Source organism: Adiantum capillus-veneris, chromosome 8 (genome assembly GCF_014529385.1).
Source record: "Adiantum capillus-veneris isolate H3 chromosome 8, ASM1452938v2, whole genome shotgun sequence".
Lineage (NCBI taxonomy): Eukaryota > Viridiplantae > Streptophyta > Polypodiopsida > Polypodiales > Pteridaceae > Adiantum > Adiantum capillus-veneris.
In genome coordinates, this window is record NC_140938.1 from 155,870,876 (window position 1) to 155,891,472 (window position 20,597).

The window sequence follows — 20,597 nt, forward strand, 5'->3', positions numbered from 1 at the left end:
CCTTGGCTCATTGCTGTGAATGTAGATCAAAAATGGGGAAGTGGTCGTTTGATTCTTAAGAAGGTTCAACCGGTGGTGTATGATTGGCGAGACGGAAAGCATCTAGATATCAACTATGAAACCACGGCAGATGAAGAGAGCGAGGAGGAGAGTCCTTACTCAAGTGATGAGGAAGCATTAACCAGTGCATCAACCAGTGAAGAGGAGTCTTCTTTGGAGGTAATGGAAATTGTATTCAACGCCAACACTCAAGATGTTCCAGTAGAAGAAAAGCCAACAGACAATCGCACACGAGGGGATGAAAGATGCCACCACCTTGAAGAAGGATTTGAGAAGATGCTTGCAAAAGATCTTAGTTGTGAGGAGAAGAGGTCCTACATCAATATGTTAAGGAGGTATCCCAATTTGTTTATCACTAAATAATCACAAATAAGAGGTGTAGATGTAATAGAGCATCGAATTGAATTGAAACCAGGGACCAAACCCGTGGCTCAAAAGTTAAGGCAACTAGGATCTGTGCAACAAAAGGCTCTCCTACAGGAAGTGAATCGACTCTTGAAGGCTGGCTTCATCTATCCAGTATCCAACTCCGAATGGGTATCACCTATTGTAGTCACTCCCAAGAAGAATGGTAAGTGGAGGGTCTGCGTGAATTACAAACCCCTCAATGCTTCCTTACCACTTCCCTCTCCCTTTCCAAGATGAAATTTTGAATGAAGTAGCAGGTCACGAATGCTACACGGTGTGTGATGGGTATTCAGGATATTTTCAAATTAGAATAGCAGAAGAAGACTAACCAAAAACCACCTTCATCACACCTTGGGGATGTTTTGCATTCAGAGTAATGCCTTTTGGGCTCACCAATTCTCCTAGCACCTTCATGAGATTCACAATATTTGTATTTCAGCCATTCTTTGGAAAATCTATAAGAGTCTTTATGGATCATTTCTGTATTTATAGTTGTAGATCACTTCATTGCCAAAAGGTTGAAGAGGGGCTTAAGAGGCTCCATCAATTTGGGGGACAACTCAACCTAGAGAAGTGTCATATCGGTGAATCTCAGGTGGTTTTGCTAGGCCATGTGGGTTCTTCACAAGGAATTCAAGTGGATCCCTCTAAAGTAGAGGCCCTTTTGTCATTATCTCCACCAACAACAACTAAGGAGCTAATGACCTTCAACCACAAAGTGAGGTACATGTCTCGCTTCATCCATCTCCTAGCAGAAGCCATCGCCCCTTTGCATAGGTTGGCAAGCCAATATGCATTTGAATAGGGGAGGGAACATGCAAAATGTTTTGAGGAAGTGAAGGGCATTCTTAGTTCTCTCCCAATCCTAATGCCACCAGATCCAAAGGAGACCTACTATGTCACTCCAAGTGTAGGTTTCGAAGCAATTGGTGTTGTTTTGATACAAAAAGATCCTAAAACATCATACATGAGGCCGATCTATTTTGCAAGCAAGGTGATGACTCTGGCCGAGAAGGGATACACTGAAATGGAGAAAGTGGTCTTTGCAATCTTGTTTGTGGTAAGGAAGTTTCGATCGTATCTTCTCCCTGTGCCATTTGTTTTTCTCACCTTGGAGCACAATCTACCATATGTAGTACAACACATGAGCCTCTCATCTAGAATAGCAAAGTGGGTGCGTGAACTCCAAGAATTTGAATACACTTTCCTTGTAGAAGATAGCACAAGAGCAGGACTTGCAGACATTCTCACCTACAAAGTGAGAGAAAGGGAAGGATCACGACTACAAAGAGAGGAAGGCTCAAAACAGTTCAAAGTAAAGGAGATTGATAATGCCCATACTTTATTCTTTGACGAAGCTTATCAATGCCAACAAGACAAAGCAGCAGGGGAAATCATCATTTTGAACCCACAAAAGGAGGTAATGGTTAGAAAAGGTATCACTCTACCCAGTGTTCACTCTAACAATGAGGCTGAGTATGTTGCTCTAACCCTTGGGTTAGAAGAATGCAAAGAATTAGGCATACAAAGACTTATTATAAAAGGTGATTCTTTGCTAGTGGTCAGGAAAATCCAAGGGACTTGGAGGTGCAAGAATTGTACATTGTTTGATTGGCTTAGTAGTGTAAGAGCTTTGATAAAGGATTTTAAAGCAACACAGGTACAACACATTGTGAGAACTCATAACAAGGAAGTAGACTTACTCGCAAATGAAAAGCTTCAAATGGGCATAGGAGGTGTGAAACTATATGAACCCAAATATCAAGGTCAAGAGGAGCTAAAAGAAATTATCTTCATTCTACAAGCAGGTGAGTGTCCCAAACACTTAGACAAGGTGCAAAGACATAGACTAGTTAAGAAGGCCACACCTTACCAGTTGATCGGGGATGATTTATATCACAAAGGGAAAGATTTGGTCTTGAGGAGAGTACCAGGTGTGCAAGAGATAGAGAAAATTCTTCTTTCATGTCATGATGATGTCTGTGGTGGTCACTTTTCTCAAGATATTACAAGTAGGAAGATTTTACAAGCAGGGTTTATTTGGCCGAGCTTACATCGTGATGTCCAATATTGGTGTAAGGCATGTAAGCCATGCCAAATTGCTGGGGATAGATGACTAACATATGAGCCTCGAGTCCCAATAATATCTTATGGCCCTTTTGAAAAGTGGGGTGTGGATGCAATAGGTCCCCTACCTCGTACTTCTACAGGGAAGGTTTTCATCATCATGGGTGTTGACTACATGACACGATGGGCAGAAGCAACAAGCACAACCCGAATCACAGCTGAAGAGGTATCAAAGTTTATTTTTGATCATATTTGTAGTAGGTTTGGAACACCCCTAGAAATCTTATCAGATCGAGGCCCGGGTTTTAGGGCTGACCTTCTGAATGATCTCTTGAGGAGGTTAAAAGTGAAACACCTGCATTCCACACCCTACTATCCTCAATGCAATGGATTGGTGGAAAAAGTGAATGGAATGATATGTAAGATCATTTTTAAGCAGGTTGTGGATTGGCCTAATGATTGGGATCGCCATTTGACGGCTTCTCTTTGGGCGTATAGGACATCTTTCAAGGTATCTACCCAATTGACCCCTTTTCATCTAGTTTATGGACAGGAAGCACTTCTCCCCATTGAGGTAGAGCTCTCAAGCTTGCGCGTTCTTGCAAGAGTGGCAAAAAAACCAAAAGAGGTTCTACATGAAAGGATCTTAGATCTCCAACGACTTGAGCTAGATAGAGAAGAGTCCATTGATCACTACATCACCAAAGCCACAAGCCAAAGGGATAAAATCAACAAGAAGCTCAAGGGGAAAGGATGGAAGGAAGGTATGTTGGTTCTTCGCTATGATAACCGACTTGATACTCGACTTGACAAAAAGTTTTTGCAAAGATGGGAGGGACCTTTCATGATAAAAACAAAGTTTGGGATTGGTAGTTACAGATTAGCAGATTTATCAGGAAAACTCCACAAGACCAGAGTCAATGGATGGAGATTAAAGCCCTACTTTCAACGTATCAATCCGTTGATAGGCAGTCATCTGCCTACATCGTCTAAGCTCCAAATTGACATGGCTCCCTTCGGCTTGGCAAATGCTCCACCTATTTTTAAAGCTTTGACGTGCAAAGAAGAACCAGCCTTGGAATCTGAACATACCCAAGGCAACCCTCCCATCTCCGATTTATGGGATTGAGGTAATGAAAAGCAGGTCTAATGGAGTAAAAGAGTGCATGACACTCCTCCTATTGAAAAAAAAAAAGTGGAAAAGAAAAAATGACAAAAAAAAGAGAAAAAAAAAGAAGAAAAAGAAGCAACACCGTCCTCCTAAAGATATGAATATCTCTAGGCTTGGGGGAGGGCTAATATGAGTGGCATAAAATGGTAACCATCTTTTTGCAACATTTGTCAGCCTACTCAACGTCCTCTTCCTCATATGTGTATATATTTTTCTACGCTATTATGTTATCTAGAGTAAATTTCCCCTCTTCGTTTAACCTTTGTGGCGACACATACATTATACTCTTCCCAAAAATGTCACCTTAGTCATATATTTATATTACCACCCTTTTCTTTTTTGCTTTGTAAATAGAATAAGCATACAATAACCAACTATATACTCCCAAACTTTTCTTTTTTGCTTTGTAAATAGAATAAGCATACAATAACCAACTATATACCCCCAAACTTTCTTACCTCTTGTGAATTAGTAGTAGAAAAATAATATATCCATCTTCCACCCCATATAGATAAATTCCCATGGAAATCAACTCTCCACTTGTCTTTACCAAAGATTATGGTCCCTCTCTACAAGTCTTCTATGCCCCCTACATAGGTGGCCCAATATCTCTTAAGAATATACATATAGTTTCTCTCCTTTCAAAAAGACTCCAATTGTATATTCTTTTCACAAGCAAATAATATTGGGCCCTCCTCTATTTGTTTAAGCATCATAGCCTTTTGAAAAAGCATGATTCTCGTTGGATGCATACAAGCAAAGGGCCCATACAAGAAGACTTGGAATCAAAAGGTTCCCTAGCCTAGTGTGGACCTTCCAAACCGAATTCCTTGGTGCATGGGCATGAAGAATAGTCCAAATTCATATCAAACATGTTGAGAAGGTCAATTTTTCCTTTTGAAGCATGTCATTCTGAGCTACAGGTAAAAAGTTATGGTCAAAATAGTGTAAATCTGTCAGATTCGCAAAAGGGAACTGTAAATCAAGTAAATCAAGAGGGTGAGATCTTATTTTTCCCCTACTCATCTTCTAGAAGATCAATGAGTGTTCAAGGTCACTTGCATGTGATGGGACCAACCTAAAGATGCTTTCTAAATGCCAAGACAGACAAGTTGAGATACCCCGCAGGAGCCACCCGTAGGGCCTCATGGTGGGGCCCACCTACATTATGCATCCCTATGGAGCCTTCAAAGTCTAAAATGATATTTTTGGTGAATAAATAGTCCCTTTTATGTCCAAAATTCAATGAGTGGTCAAAGGACACTTAATTAGGTCTAATCACTTACTCTAATTAAGTGTAGCATAATCTCACTCCTACACAACTATAAATAGCCCCCCTTGGAGAGACTCAAGAACACACACCTATATTTTCAACTTCATGTTGTTTCTTGATCAATATTAGAGAAAACACCAACTCTCCCTCTTTCACATCCTCCCTCCTAACCCTCCTCTTTGGAGGAAGTGCAACTCTATTCTCCACTCTTTCCATTCTACCATCTCTTACTCCATCAACCCAATAAATAATTTGTAGCACCTCAATAACTTGTAAATACATCATGATCTCTCTCATGGTTATGTTAATGATCATGAAATCATCTTCAAAAGTTTCAAGTGTCGCAATTCTTGATGGTTAGCCAGCGTCTGTCCTCCCCTTAAAAGGTATGCGAGAAATCAAGTAAGTGTTCTATCTCAATTTACCATTGGTTTGTTTCTCCACACTTATTCAATTGGTATAAAGAAATTTCTCACTCCAACTCTCTTTTTCTTGATTACATATGCATGTGGCTACCTCTCATGGTGATTTTATTTGTGTCACGGCATTGCATAGATGGAGATGAGCTCTCTATGCAAAGTGTGTTAGTTTGATGTAAGTGATTCTCTTGTGTGTTTGAGAGGCAAGTCTTGTGCGCATGATTTTTTTGATGAGTGCTTGAGAGAGGAAGAGTTTGGATGTATTATGGGTATTCTTATGGGGAGAAGGTGAATGCTATTCCAGAAAGTGCATATTTCATTTTGATGCACGACATTGGGTTGCATAATCGTTGATGGTGTTCAAGTGTCCAAAGTGTATATAGAGTAAGGGGGTTTTCAAAGTGTGTTGCTTGAGTGGGTGAGTGCAAGTGTTATTTTGATTGGTTTCCTTGTCTACTCCCAAAAGAAGGTGGTGCCCCAAGTAGTGTGCGTACCTCTTTACGAACATTTTGTGAGGGTAGGCCCATTGGATTGGGTTTAGAGGCCCCATTTCAAAAAGCTCGCCCTCACCGTGTTATCTAATTTCATGTTTGTATGTGTGTTGGAAGAGAAGGGGCGGAGATTTTTAGTTTTTGTTGCAGTATGAGACAAAGTCCTCTAACCTTAATTCAGATCGGATACAGAAGCTGCCAAACGGCATAGCACGCCCTAACTCTTCGGACATGATCTTCGTTTCTCCCATCATCGGCAAGGTTGAACCACATGGTGCAACATGGAGAGGGAACACCTCGGCACGATGATAGGTCGGTACATTCTAAGCCCGCCCGGGGGGGGACCTAGCCAAATTCATATAGGCCAAGGGAAAGGATGAACCCCATGGTGCAATGTGGAGAGGGGACAAATCGGTGTGGCGGCGAGCTGAATCTCAGTGGATCACACACACAGGCAAAAAATCCAACTGGTCGAAAGACCCTGGTACAAAAAGACCCTCAAAAACGAACATAAACCTCCTTTTATAGAGGTGTGCCTACGAGTCCCAAAAAAGAAAAATGGGGTGATCTTCCATGTCGTGCACTTCATTTGGAGTTCTTTTTAGCATTTGTTTGCATTGCCAACACTTGGCATATTTTATTTTTGGAAACCTTTTGGTCCTTATCCCTTCCATTTTTTGGTCGGTCGGACTTCCCTTCTCTTGGCCTTTGAGTGCCCTTAGCCTTGCTCTTCAATTTCCCTTGCCGGCACCTCCTTTGCAACGGGACCCCTCCCCGTCGAGGCTATAGCGATGTCGCTATTGGGGGGGGGGGGGGGGGGGGGGGGGTTACAACCCTTCTCCTCAAAATATTTGGCCCCTTGTGGGCGCAAGCACTACCCCTACTACCTGCCACGTCATCATCGACCTCAACCACAACGCGGGCGCCACCACCCCGCCTTGCCGGCTCTGCCGCCGAAAATCGCCGCCGGACATGCCATGCAGCGCCCTCCGCATACCCCCCATAGCCACGCTCAAGGGAAGCTCCCCTCACCTACCCTGGATGCTAATGAGGAGCCCACGGCCCTGCCAATATACCTCGGCCAAGCTGCTTCCACTTGCGCATGTGGGTTTTACCCTCAGACACGTGGCAGCTCCGCATGCCTTAAGCCTCAAGCCCTTGAAGATAAGCAAAACCCCATTGTTTTTTTAACCAAAAAACTTTGCAGCCTGCCTTTGCCTGGCACTCCTATACTGCTCCCATCTCCTACTGCCAAGCCGCAACCACCAACTGGAATTCCACTTTACCGGCTCCAAGCACACTCTCCGTCTCTGCATTTTGATTCATCGGCACCCTCGAACCAAGGCTCTCGAAAAGTGAAAAAATAATCTCCAACCTGCTTTGACAAAGACACCCAATATTCCGACTTCCATCACTTCTTGTTCTGGACTATTTTTGGCATGCAGTCACTCCTTGCTAGCTCCGTATGATGCACACCCTGCTCTAGTACTTCGTCAAGGCTCAAAAGATGGCAGATGGCACATTCTCCAATGCGGCCAAGTGGGCTCAGACCCGAGCCCTGGGAAAACTTCGGCTGGCCATATCTTGCAAACCAGGGCTCCGATCCGTAATCCGAAAAGACGAGTAGGCTCCATGAATCGAGCTCTACACATCTATACCTCAAGTTCCACTTGGACCACCTGTCCCCAGCTCCCCTGTCCGGAAAAAATCTGCAAACCACCAAAGCTTCAACCTTCAATAACTTGGGCTCCGTAGCTCGGTTTGATGAGCCTTCTGGACCTGCTCCTTCAGCACTTCAAGCTCTTCATTCTTGGACCCAAAGGCTGCACTTCATATCTCCTCCAGTTGCTACCCCAATTAGCCCCTTATGGAGCCTTTCTTGGCCTATAAGCTGCATCATGCATACACTTCCGCTGCTACCTGTCATCCCAAGACCTTCCTAGCTGCATCATCCCTTTGCCATGCTTCTGTTTTCCTATACATACCTGCCCATGCCACCTTCCAGAGTCGGGACACTTAGCTGCACCATCATTGCCCACCCCCCTGTTGAACATTTATGCTCAACCACATGAAATCTTTATTGCATTATAAACTGCAAAACCTGGCACACACTATGAGAAAACTAAAAAAACCATATGTACATTGTTTTATTGCACCCTATTGCCAAACCTTCAAGTGGGTTGCCCCACCCCCTGCATCACATAGCTTCCACCTGGAGCAAACACCTGGCTCTGTTCACTTTCACCCATCTGTAACTGCCTCCAATAGTGCCCTACCCAAGCACGTAGACCACCATGCGTGTAGGATGCCCATAGCCTACCTTCCACACTCCATGCATTCCTCTGCAACCTGTCTACTCCATACCAAGCAACATCAAACATACTATCATCAACAAAACATGTACCTGGCACCAAGCTACAACACATGTCTGACCCTCCCTTCCAACCAAATAAGGTGGAGGCCTTGAGCGTATACCCCTGTACCTACTGAACTAGCCTCCATAGAGCTGTACCTACCATCTTTTTCATCAACCATAATTCACATACCTTCACTGGAAGCAAAGCCAATGCTTGAGATTCTCCTTTCTCCACCATTGGACATGTCTGCTGCATCGGAATCTCCTTCGTCTTTGGCATCACAACCTCCTCTTTGGCCACACACTCAATTTGAGCTTCATCAAGCCCTTCCTTGTCAACCGGCCCTTCAAGGTTGACCAGCACCTCTTGCTTTTCAGCTTTGATTACCTGTTCTTTAAGCACCTCTTCTACCGCTGCATCATGCTCCTCTATGGACGAGAGAAACTCGTTCTCTACCGCATCCATCTCCATTTTCTCCATAGACACGACCGATTTATCACTCTTGGAAAAATCCTGCACCTCTTGCACCACCATGGCACATTCGACCGCTACTTTCATCAGCACTGCCATTAGCAGGGACCACACACCACCTTCACCTACATTCCATCATCGGTAGGTCTAGACTGCACCTTTTGGCTTTCATCAAGCATCTTGGCTTGCTTTGTTCCCTGCTCTTCTTGCACATGTGCTATCACCATATCATCAAACATATAAGAGGGCAGCTTAACCTTTACCAGTTCAGGTTCATCAGATTCCATCTCTTCGTCATAGGATGTATACTCATCGGTACTATTATCCCTGCTTGTATCCCAGCAAATCGAGCTTGTATCATCATCGGCATCGGCATCATATACCGACTCCGTATCAGCATCTGCACCCACGCCCTCCTACTCATCGGTGCCTCGCACTCGCCCTGATGGCTGGGTATAGGTCGCGCGCTTCAGCGCCATCCATTTTCGGGGCTAGTTGATTCGGCTGGTGAGTTGTTACACACTCCTTAGCGGATTTCGACTTCCATGACCAACGTCCTGCTGTCTTAATCAATCAACACCCTTTGTGAGATATAGGTTAGCGCGTAGCTCTGCACCGTAACCTGGCTTTCAGTTCATCCTGCATCGCCAGTTCTGCTTACCAAAAATGGCCCACTTGGAGCTCGCATTCCGCATCGGGGTTGAACAGAGCAACCCCTACCACTTACCTATCTAAATTTTGAGAATAGGTCGAGGGTGTTTCACCCCGTTGCCTCTAATCATTCGCGTTACCTGATAAAACTGCGAAGAGCTCCAGCTATCCTGAGGGAAACTTCAGAGGGAACCAACTACTAGATGGTTCGATTAGTCTTTCGCCCCTATACCCAAGTCTGACTAACAATTTGCACGTCAGTATCGCTACGAGCTTGCACCAGAGTTTCCTCTGGCTTTGCCTTGCTTAGGCATAGTTCACCATCTTTCGGGTCCGAGCAGGTATGCTGCCACTCAAACCTTTCATAGAAGATGACGGTCGGTCGATAGTGCACCGTCGAGGGGGATCCCACCTGTCAGGTTACTTGCACCGCCGTGGGTTTGCAACCTACTAGCTCGCATACATGTTACCCTCCTTGGTCCGTGTTTCAAGACGGGTCGGATGGAAAGCCCAGAGCGCCAGCATCTCGAGCGCACAGGTGCGTAAAGCCCACCACGAGTAGCGCGCACTTTGTTCCTTGATCGGAGCGACGGCATCGACGGGCCGACCAAAGCCCGCTCTTGTCCCGCCGCACCAACCCACACTGACGAGCGCCCCGTGTCGAGCGGTGGACCAGCTCTCGCCGTTCTGCATCCGACCGGGGCGCACCCGTGGCATCCATTCACTTCCCTCTCAGCAATTTCAAGCACTTGCGATACTTGTTCACTATCGGTCTCTTGCTCGTATTTAGCCTTGGATGGAATCTACCACCCACTTAGGGCTCCATTCCCAAACAGCCCAACTCGTCGATGGAGCCTCGTGGAGCGACATGGTCCAAGCTCGACCGGGCTCTCACCCTCTCTAACGCCCCTTTCCAGGGGACTTGGGCCTCGTCCGTCACAGAGGACGCCTCTCCAGACTACAATTCGCACGGTGTGGCTGCACGATTCTCAAGATGGGCTCTTTCCGGTTTGCTCGCCGCTACTAGGGAAATCTTGGTTAGTTTCTTTTCCTCCGCTTAGTGATATGCTTAAACGCAGCGGGTATCCTAGCCTGATCTGAGGTCCGTGCATTCGTTTTCAGGCCTCAGCGGGAGAGGGGACAGATGCTCATCCCCTCCCCCCCGCTCCTCGGCCACGTAGCCCTTTCTCGACATAGGGGCACTGGCCACAGAAGCCGATCCCCGCGGAGGGCGTACCTCGCAAGTAGGGAGCGTAACCACCCTTGCGGCGGGGGTCGTCGCACGGTGCCATCGATGCATTTCACCTGATTGCGGCCTCGTGCTCAGCTCTCGGCCGTCTCCCCCACGAGGGGGGGCGACGCGTCAGGGGAGGCACGCTCGGATGGCCATCTCCGTCACACACCCAGCCATCCCGGAGCGGCATGGGGGGGAGGTGTCGGCTTGGGGGTCGTGTGGACACACAGGAAGACATGGCCTTGGATGAGCCGTGGGTGCAAGTTGCGTTCAAAGACTCGATGATTCCCGAAATTCTGCAAATCACACTACGTATCGCATTTCGCTGCGTTCTTCATCGTTGCAAGAGCCAAGATATCTGTTGCTGAGAGTCGTTTGCTTTATGTGATTCGCGGCCCTCGGAGGGAGCCACCTCAGTCCAAGATTTCTTTCAGCTGTGTGCATCGCCCCGCGGCCCCCCCTTCTCCCCCGCGATGCGGGGAGGTGGAGGGGTAGAAAGGTTGATCGAGCGGCCTCGTGCCTCGTGGCACGGAGGAGGGGGGCCGCTTGCGCAGCGGGGCGAAGGAAAAGCGTCCCTACCCGAAGCCCCGCCATGCGGCCGACGGACGGCCCCGGCCCCGGCGCCTCGCCCACTGTGTCCCGGCTCCGGCACGAGGGCAAGGCAAGGGCGGCCGCGCCTCCAGGCGCGGCCCCTCGTGTACGTCATGATTTGCGTCGTTCTGATGGGATGTGTGTCAATGATCCTTCTGCAGGTTCACCTACGGAAATCTTGTTACGAATTCTCCTTCCTCTAAATGATAAGGCTTAATGAACTTGTCACAACGTTGCCAACGGAGAACCGCCAGCGTCGCCGCAATCCGAAAACATCACTGGACCATTCAATCGGTAGGAGCGACGGGCGGTGTTTACAAAGGGAAGGGACGTAGTCAACGGGAGCTGATGACTCGCGCGTACTAGGAATTCCTCGTTAAAGATCAATAATTGCAATGATCTATTCCCATCATCACCATGAAATTTCAAAAGATTATCCGGGCCTATCCGCCCAGGTGGTAAACTCGTTGAATTCATCAATGTAGTGCGCGTGCGGCCGAGAACATCTAAGGGTATCACAGACATGTTATTGCCTCAAACTTCCATGGCCTAGACGGCCTAGTCCCTCTAAGAAGTTGGCCACGAAGAGGATCCTTCGTGTGACTAGTTAGCAGGCTGAGGTCTCGTTCGTTAACGGAATTAACCAGACAAGTCACTCCACCAAGTAAGAACGTCCATGCACCACCACCCATAGAATCAAGAAAGAGCTCTCAATCTGTCAATCCTTACTATGTCTGGACCTGGTAAGTTTCCCCGTGTTGGCAGAAATTTGAATGAAGCATCGCCGGCGCCAAGGCCGTTCGATTCGTTGAGTTATCATGATTCATCGCATTACCGCGCAAGCCCGCATCGGCCTTTTATCTAATAAATGCGTCCCTTCTAGAAGTCGGGATTTGGTGCACATATTATCTCTGGAATTACTACGGTTATCCGAGTAGCAAGGTACCATCAAAGAAACTATAACTGATTTAATGAGCCATTTGCAGTTTCACAATACAAAAGAGTTTATTACTTACACATGCATGGCTTAATCTTTGAGACAAGCATATGACTACTCGGCGGTTTGGATGCGGGGGCACCTCCGTCGGCACGATAGCGCCGGGTATAACCCTAGACCCGGGAGGGGAAATGGGGGAATTGACCGGCGGGGGCCACGTCAAGGTCGCACACGACGGCACGGCTGAAACCCACCCCAATGTAGGAGAGCCGGACGCCGGCAGGGCGGGCCATTGTGCGGCGGCACATGCCCGCCAACCCCTAGAGAGGGTTGCTGCCGAGGCCACGGCAAAGTAGGTGCCGCCACATGGAGTCCCCCACGAACGCCCGGCCGTCCAACACCGGGCAAAGCCACCGCACGGAAGCACGCCGCTCGACACATACGCCTTGAGGCCAAATAGAACTATGGGGGGGACAAGGTCCTGGGCACCTGACAATCGAAGGCCGGCTCGCCTTCTCGTGGACGCGGCTCCGCCCCCCGGCAACATCCCGGGGTCCGACCGGGGCAAGGGACGGCGGCCGTCGCCGAAGCGACGCCGTAGGCTCACACTGAGCGCCTTCCTGTCGAGGGAAAACGCACCGCACCGGCCGGGAACAAAGCCCGTCGGCTTGGCTGCGCCCTGTCTCATGTCTAGGCACACCGGTTTGGGACATTCCATATCGATACAAGCCGCACGTAGCTCGTGGCGGGGAAAATGCCCGCCACGTTCCGTGATCACACCGCGGCCCGTGCGGGAGCTCACCATCATCGGTGCCCTGGCCCCGGACACGGTCCGCTGTCACTCATCACCTACCAAGCCCTGTCGGAAACCCGCGAGCGCGTTGAGCCCTGCAAGACCCGAAAACGGCCCGAACGTAGCCAAGCCCGTCGGCAAAAGGTAGCCTTGGCACTCCCCGAGGGGGGGATTGTATCCCAACATCACAAGAGGGGTGCGGAGAGCTCATTGCCTCACCACACCCGTCCCTCACTCCGTCGTCCGCCTCGTTCCCATCTCAGCCGAGCACCACTACCCTTATAGTTGCGAAAATTGGGTGCGGGCCGGCAAACCCCACAAGCACCATGGCAACCCGGATAAAAATCCCAACCGTGAACCCCATGGTCCAAGGCGCTCAACCCCACGGCCGGGCATAAGCCGGGCGGTCCCAGAAAAACCCCATGGCGTCCATGAACCCCGCGGTCCCGTGAAACCACACGTCGCGTTTCAACCCCACGGACGGGCAAACGGGGGGAAACACCCTTGCTGGGGGAAGGCTTGCCAAGAAGGAGAGGCCAACGGTTGACGGTGCGGCCCGATTCCACGACGACGATCGACGGGCCTCGACGGGCCAACGGTGCGCGATGTAGCATTGAAGTACCGACACCACAGCCGGGCCGACGTGGCTCAAGTAGGTCGCCGGTTTAGGGTTGGACGCGCTGACGGGACGGCGCGGGCCCACGGGTGTGGATGGGAGCGTCGACGGGGCCGACGGGTGTGCGAGGGACGCGTTCACGGGATGGTGCAGGCCGAAGGGGCGACGAGCAGGTGTGAACAGTGGTTGACGTCCGTTGGGACGGCAGAGTGGACGTCGACGTGGCCTACGGTGTACATGGTCGCGGGCCGATGGGTCTAGTGAAGGAACCACCAACGACTCCATTGTGAAGTGGCTGGTAGCATCGACGGTTGTATATGGGAGCACCGACGGGGCCAACGGGTGTGCGAAGGACGTGTTCACGGGATGGCACGGGCCGACAGGGTGATGGGCGCATCGGCGAGGGACCCGTGCACCGAGACGGCAATGTGGATGTCAACGTGCCCTACGGTATGCATGGTCGCGGGCCGACAGGTGTGGTGAAGGAACCACCGACGACTCCACTGTCACGTGACCGGTAGCACCGACGGGGCGGAAGGTGTGCATGGACGCGTTGACGGGACGGCGCGGGGCGGCGAGTGCGGTGAAGGAGCCACCAATGACTCCACCGTGACATGGCCAGTAGCGTCGACGAGGTGCATGGACGCGTTGACAAAACGGCGCGGGCCGACAGGTATGGTGAAGGAGCCACCGGCGCCTCCACTGTGACTTGACCGGTAGCGTCGACGGGGTCCACGTTGTGCATGGACGCATTGACGGGACAGAACGGGGCGACGGGTGCTTAACGGAGCCGGTAGCACCGACGGGGTCGATGGTGTGCTTGGGACACGCTGACGGGACGGCACGTGCTGATGGGTGCTTGAGCCCCCGGTAGCACGGACGGGGTCGACGGTGTGCTCGGGACGCGTTGATGGGACGGCGCTGGCTGACGGGTGCTTGAGCCCCCGGTAGCGCGGGTGGGGTCGACGGTGTGCTCTGGACACGTTGATAGGACGACGCGGGCTGACGGGTGCATCAACGCGTTGACGGGACGGAAAGGGGCGACGGGTGCTTAACAGAGCCGGAAGCACCGACGGGGCCGATAGTGTGCTCGGGACGCGTTGACGGGACGGCACGTGCCGACGGGTGCTTGATTCCCCGGTAGCACCGGCGGGGCAGATGGTGTGCTCGGGACGCGTTGACGAGACGTCGTGGGCTGACGGGTGCTTGAGGCCCCGGTAGCGCGGACGGGGTCGACGGTGTGCTCAGGATGCGTTGATGGGACGGCGTGGGCCAACGGGCGCATTGACGCGTTGATGGGACGGAAAGGGGCGATGGGTGCTTAATAGAGCCCGCAGCACCACCGACGGGGCCAACGTTGTGCTCGGGACGCGTTGACGGGACGGTACGTGCCGATGGGTGCTTGAGGCCCCGGTAGCGTGGATGGGACCGACGGTGTGCTCGAGACGCGTTGATGGGACGGCGTGGGCTGACGGGTGCATGGACGCGTTGACGGCACGGAACGGGACGACGGGTGCTGAACGGAGCCGGTAGCATCGACGGGGCCGATGGTGTGCTCGGGACGCGTTGATATGGACGGCACGTGCCGACGGGTGCTTGAGGCCCCGGTAGCACGGACGGGACCGAAGGTGTGCTCGAGACGAGTTGACGAGAGGGCACGTGCCGACGGATACTCGACAGGGCCGACGGTGTGTACGAACGAGCTGGCGACATGGTGTGGACCGACTGGTGTGATGAAGGAGCCACCGACGATTCCACCTTGACGTGGCTGACAGCATCGATGGGGTCAACGTTGTGCTCGGGACACATTGATGGGATAGAGTGGGCCGACGGATGCTTGACGGAGCCAATAGCAACGATGGGGCCGACGGTGTTTCCCGGGGGGGGGGGGTCTTTTGGACCAAACGCAACATGGAAAAAGGATGCGTGTAATAAGAGGACTTCTCGGGAGGTAAGCCATCCGGGTACTATTCTGGCCCAAGCACCCTTAACTGTAGAGTTCTCATCGGATCCGGTGTATTTGCAGGCTCGATCACGGGGGGGGGGGGGGGTGTTTCCCGGGAACCAGGAAACGGTGCAGCACCAGGACTTCCCGGGAGGTCACCCATCCAAGTACTGTTCTGGCCCAAGCGCGCCTAACTACGAGTTTTGATGGGATCTGGTGTATTAGCGCTGGTATGACTGCACCACATTTATTGAGCTCAAGCCATACTTATAATTTTGTATGTACATGTCTTTGTGTGTGTGTGTGTGTGTGTGTGTGTGTCGCGATCGACCGGCATCGTCCGGATGTGGAGACAGGGCCGACGACATCGTGACTCGACACGGTTTACGCCGGTAGGTGCGACCGGAAAGGGACCGACGGGCCACATGCGGTTCTGACAATGGGACGGCTAAAGGAACGAAGAGCCAGGCGCGCCGATGGGGACCGGCGCATGTGTGAAGCACAGAGACAACGACACGATTTTTAAAACGACACCGCGACGGGTCTAGCCGTTTCATGTTGTGTGCATCAACCGGCCTAAATCGGCTACGAAACGCGAGGGCACAGGTCTTTTGCTTCGGACTAGGCCGACGGGCCGGGTGTCTGCCCTCTGAGGACTTTGTGACCCGACCAGTCTCCGTTGGACGCGATACGACAAAGAGGCCGATTATGTGGACCGGGGCCAATGGGATGTGGATGGGTGTGGCAATAGGACGCATAGGGCGGATGGGCCCATGGAGCAGGAAGTTGACAACACGGTCGCCGACGCTACCGTGACGGGATGATTGACGCCGTGTTATCTAAATTCATGTTTGTATGTGTGTTGGAAGAGAAGGGGCGGAGAGTTCTGGTTTTCGTAGCAATATAAGACAAAGTCCTCTAACCTTAATTTGGATCGGAGCCAGAAGCTGCCAAACAGCATAGCATACCCTAACTCTTCGGACGTGATCTTTGTTTCTCCCATCATCGGCAAGGTTGAACCACATGGTGCAACGTGGAGAGGGAACACCTCGGCACGATGATAGGTCGGTACATCCTAAGCCCGTCCGGGCGGGGGATTTAGCCAAATTCACATAGGCCAAGGGAAAGGCTGAACCCCATGGTGCAATGTGGAGAGGGGACAAATCGGTGCAGCGGCGGGCTGAATCTCAGTGGATCGTAGCAGCAAGGCTACTCTGCCACTTACAATACCAGGCCACATATTTATGTCGTCTGCAAAGGATTCATCTCGCTAATCCTCTGGAGTTTCCATTCAAGGCCCCCAAGGTAGCGCTTTCACCACCTCGGGGGAGGCTCTCGACACATGCTCTTGGGGACGCACATGCACCCCTACTATAAGTCGGGTAACAATCGGGGAGGTAGAGAGCGCCGCTTCTAGCATGGATTCTGACTTAGAGGCGTTCAGTCATAATCTGCTTCTAGCATGGATTCTGACTTAGAGGCGTTAAGTCATAATCCTACACATGGTAGCTTCGCGCCACTGGCTTTTCAACCAAGCACAATGACCAATTATGTGAATCAACTGTTCCTATCATAATAAGTTGAATTACTATTGCGGCCCCGCTCATCAGTAGGGTAAAACTAACCTGTCTCACGACGGTCTAAACCCAACGCACATTGGTAAACAATCCAAAACTTGGCAAATTCTACTTCGCAATGATAGGAAGAGCCGACATCGAAGGATCAAAAAGCAACGTCGCTATGAACGCTTGGCTGCCACAAGCCAGTTATCCCTGTGGTAACTTTTCTGACACCTCTAGCTTCAGATTCTGAAAGACTAAAGGATCAATAGGCCATGCTTTCACAATGTGTATTCGTACTGAAAATCAAAATCAAATGAGATTTTACCCTTTTGTTCCACATGAGATTTTTGTTCTCGTTGAGCTCATCTTAGGACACATGTGTTATCTTTTAACAGATGTGCCGCCGTAGCCAAACTCCCCACCTAACAATGTCTTTCGCCTGGATCGGCACGCGAGCACGCCTTAAGACCAGAAGCAGGGGTAGAGCCCCGCCTCCACCTCACGGAGCAAGTAAAATAACATTAAAAGTAGTGGTATTTCACTTGCACCAAAGGCTCCCACTTATTCTACACCTCTGAAGTCATTTCACAAAGTTGGACTAGAGTCAAGCTCAACAGGGTCTTCTTTCCCCGCTGATTTTTCCAAGCCCGTTTCCTTGGCTGTGATTTCTCTAGATAGTAGATAGGGACAATGGGAATCTCGTTAATCCATTCATGCGCGCCACTAATTAGATGACGAGGCATTTGGCTACCTTAAGAGAGTCATAATTACTCCCGCCGTTTACCCGCGCTTGGTTGAATCTCTTCACTTTGACATTCATAGCACTGGGCAAAAATCACATTGCCTTAACATCCGTGGGGACCATCGCAATGCTTTGTTTTAATTAAACAGTGGGATTCCTCTTGTCTGTACCAGTTTTCAGACGGCTGTTCACCGCCTAGGGAGGGCCGCCGTGCCAGGGGCGACGTTCTGCGGCCTTCGGTCCGTGGGCACGCGGAGGCCCGCCCTTGCCGTTGGGGCAGCTCGCGTAGACCGCCGACAGCCTCCGGTGTCGGACCGCAGACCCCTAGACCCGGCCCTCTGAGCCAATCCTTTTACCGAAGTTACGGATCCCTTTTGCCGACCTCCCTTACCTGCATTGTTCTATTGACCAGAGGCTGTTCACCTTGGAGACCCGATGCGGTTATGAGTACGACCGGGCGTGATCGGCATTTTCCCATCGAGATTTTCACGGGCCGTCGGGGGCACACTGGACACTGCAAGACGTGCGGTGCTTTACTAGCCGCTGGACCCTATCTCCGGGTTATCCGATTTCAGGGTGGGTGGGATGTTAAAAAGAAAAGAGAACTCTTCTCAGGGCCCCCACCGGCGTCTCCGGATTTGGTCACGTTGCCGTCCACAGCCACGTCCCGATTCGGGAATATTAGCCCAATTCCCTGCTGATGAACGGTGCGCATTGCACCCTTGACACATGACTGTCACATCTCTTAGGATCGACTAACCTATGTCCATTTGCTGTTCACAGGGAACCTTTCTCCACTTCGGTCTTCAAAGTTCTCATTTGAATATTTGCTACTACCACCAAGATCTGCACTGCGGGACATTTCACTCGGGCTCACGCCCGGAGCTGCGCCACAACCCCCACGCCCTCCTACTTATCGGGGCCTCGCACTCGCCTCAATGGCCGGGTATAGGTCGTGCGCTTCAGCGCCATCCATTTTCGGGGCTAGTTGATTCAACAGGTGAGTTGTTACACACTCCTTAGCGGATTTCGACTTCCATAACCACCGTCCCGCTGTCTTAATCAATCAACACCCTTTGTGGGATATAGGTTAGCGCGTAGTTCGACACCGTAACCCTTCTTTCAGTTCATTTTGCATCGCCAATTCTGCTTACCAAACATGGAACACTTGGAGCTCGCATTCTGCACCGGGGTTCAACAGAGCAACCCTGGCAGCTTACCTATTTAAAGTTTGAGAATAGGTCGATGGTGTTTCACCCCCGATGCCTCTAATCATTTGTTTTACCTTATAAAACTACAAAGAGCTCCAGCTATCCTGAGGGAAACTTCGGAGGGAACCAGCTACTAGATGGTTCGATTAGTCTTTTGCCCCGATACCCAAGTTTGACGAATGATTTGCACGTCAGTATCGCTACGAGCCTCAACCAAAGTTTCCTCTGGCTTCGCCCTCCTCAGGCATAGTTCACCATCTTTTGGGTCCCAGCAGATACACTCCCACTCAAACCTTTCACAGAAGATCAGGGTCGGTCGATGGTGCACCCCCGAGGGGGATCCCACCTGTCAGGTTACTTGCGCCTCCGTGGGTTTGCCACCCACCGGCTCGCGTACATGTTAGACTCCTTGGTCTGTGTTTCAAGACGGGTCGGATGGAAAGCCCAGAGCGCTAGCGTCTTGAGCGCGTAGATGCATAAAGCCCGCCACAAGTGGAACGCGCTTCGTTCCTCGATCGGTGCGCCCACATCGGCGGGCCGACGAAAGCCCACTCTTTTCCATCGGCACCAGCCCACGTTGATCAGCACCCCGCGTCGAGCGGCAGACTAGCTCTCGCCGTTCCGCATCCGACTGGGGCGCACCTGTGGCCTCCATTCGCTTCCCTCCTAGAAATTTCAAGCACTCACGGTAACTGTTCGCTATCGGGCTCTTGCCCGTACTTAGACTTGGATGGAATCTACCACCCACTTAGGGCTGCATTCCCAAACAGCCCGACTCGTCGACGGCGCCTCATGGAGCCAGGGTCCAAGTTAGACGGGGATCTCACCCTCTTTGACGCCCCTTTCCAGGGGACTTGGGCCTGGTCTGTTGCAGAGGAGGCCTCTCTAGAGTACAATTCACACGACGGGGCCGCACGATTCTCAAGCTGGGCTCTTTTGGGTTCGCTCGCTGCTACTAGGGAAATCCCGGTTAGTTTCTTTTCCTCCGCTTAGTGATATGCCTAAACTTAGCCGGTAGCCTTGCCTGATCTCAGGTCCGTGCATTCATTTTCGGGCCTTGGTAGGAGAGGGGACGGGCGCTCGTACCCTCCCCTCTGCTCCTCGGCCACGGAGCCGTTTCTCGACATAGCGGCATCGGCCACGCCCCGAAAGCAGAAGCCTATCCCCGCGGAGGGCGTACCTCGTACTCGGGGAGCGTAACCACCGTTGCGGCGGGGTTGGTCGCACGGTGCCATCGATGCATTTCAGCAGACCACGGCCACGTTTGCTCGTCCCTCGACGGTCGCCCCCACGAGGGGGGTGACGCATCGGGGGAGGCGCGCTCAGACGGCCATCTCCACGGCACACCCCCGCCATCCCGGGAGCGGGATGGGGGGGAGGTGTTGGCGTGGGGGTCGTGTGGAGGCTCAGGCAGACATGCCCTTGGACGAGCCGCCGGAGCAAGTTGTGTTCAAAGACTCGATGATTCGCGGAATTCTGCAATTCACACTACGTATCGCATTTCACTACGTTCTTCATCGTTTCAAGAGCCAAGATATTTGTTGCTGAGAGTCGTTTTCTTTACGTGATTCACGGCCCCCGGAGGGATCCACCTCAGT

At 51.3% G+C, this 20,597-nt stretch overlaps 3 non-coding genes and 3 pseudogenes across 3 annotated transcripts; all 6 read right to left on the bottom strand.

The window, feature by feature from the left end:
• Positions 1 to 9,060: 9,060 nt before the first annotated feature.
• LOC147453216 (25S ribosomal RNA) lies at positions 9,061 to 10,474 on the bottom strand (annotated as a pseudogene).
• A 348-nt stretch (positions 10,475 to 10,822) lies between these two features.
• On the bottom strand, positions 10,823 to 10,975 carry LOC147453217 (5.8S ribosomal RNA). Its single transcript, XR_015189036.1, has one exon. It is a non-coding gene; the product is annotated as a 5.8S ribosomal RNA (ribosomal RNA).
• Positions 10,976 to 11,337: 362 nt separating this feature from the next.
• On the bottom strand, positions 11,338 to 12,257 carry LOC147453218 (18S ribosomal RNA; annotated as a pseudogene; the record flags this gene model as incomplete).
• A 3,353-nt stretch (positions 12,258 to 15,610) lies between these two features.
• On the bottom strand, positions 15,611 to 15,728 carry LOC147453219 (5S ribosomal RNA; annotated as a pseudogene).
• Positions 15,729 to 16,643: 915 nt separating this feature from the next.
• Positions 16,644 to 20,037, bottom strand: LOC147453220 (25S ribosomal RNA). Its single transcript, XR_015189035.1, has one exon. It is a non-coding gene; the product is annotated as a 25S ribosomal RNA (ribosomal RNA).
• Positions 20,038 to 20,399: 362 nt separating this feature from the next.
• LOC147453221 (5.8S ribosomal RNA) lies at positions 20,400 to 20,552 on the bottom strand. Its single transcript, XR_015189037.1, has one exon. It is a non-coding gene; the product is annotated as a 5.8S ribosomal RNA (ribosomal RNA).
• Positions 20,553 to 20,597: the final 45 nt, after the last annotated feature.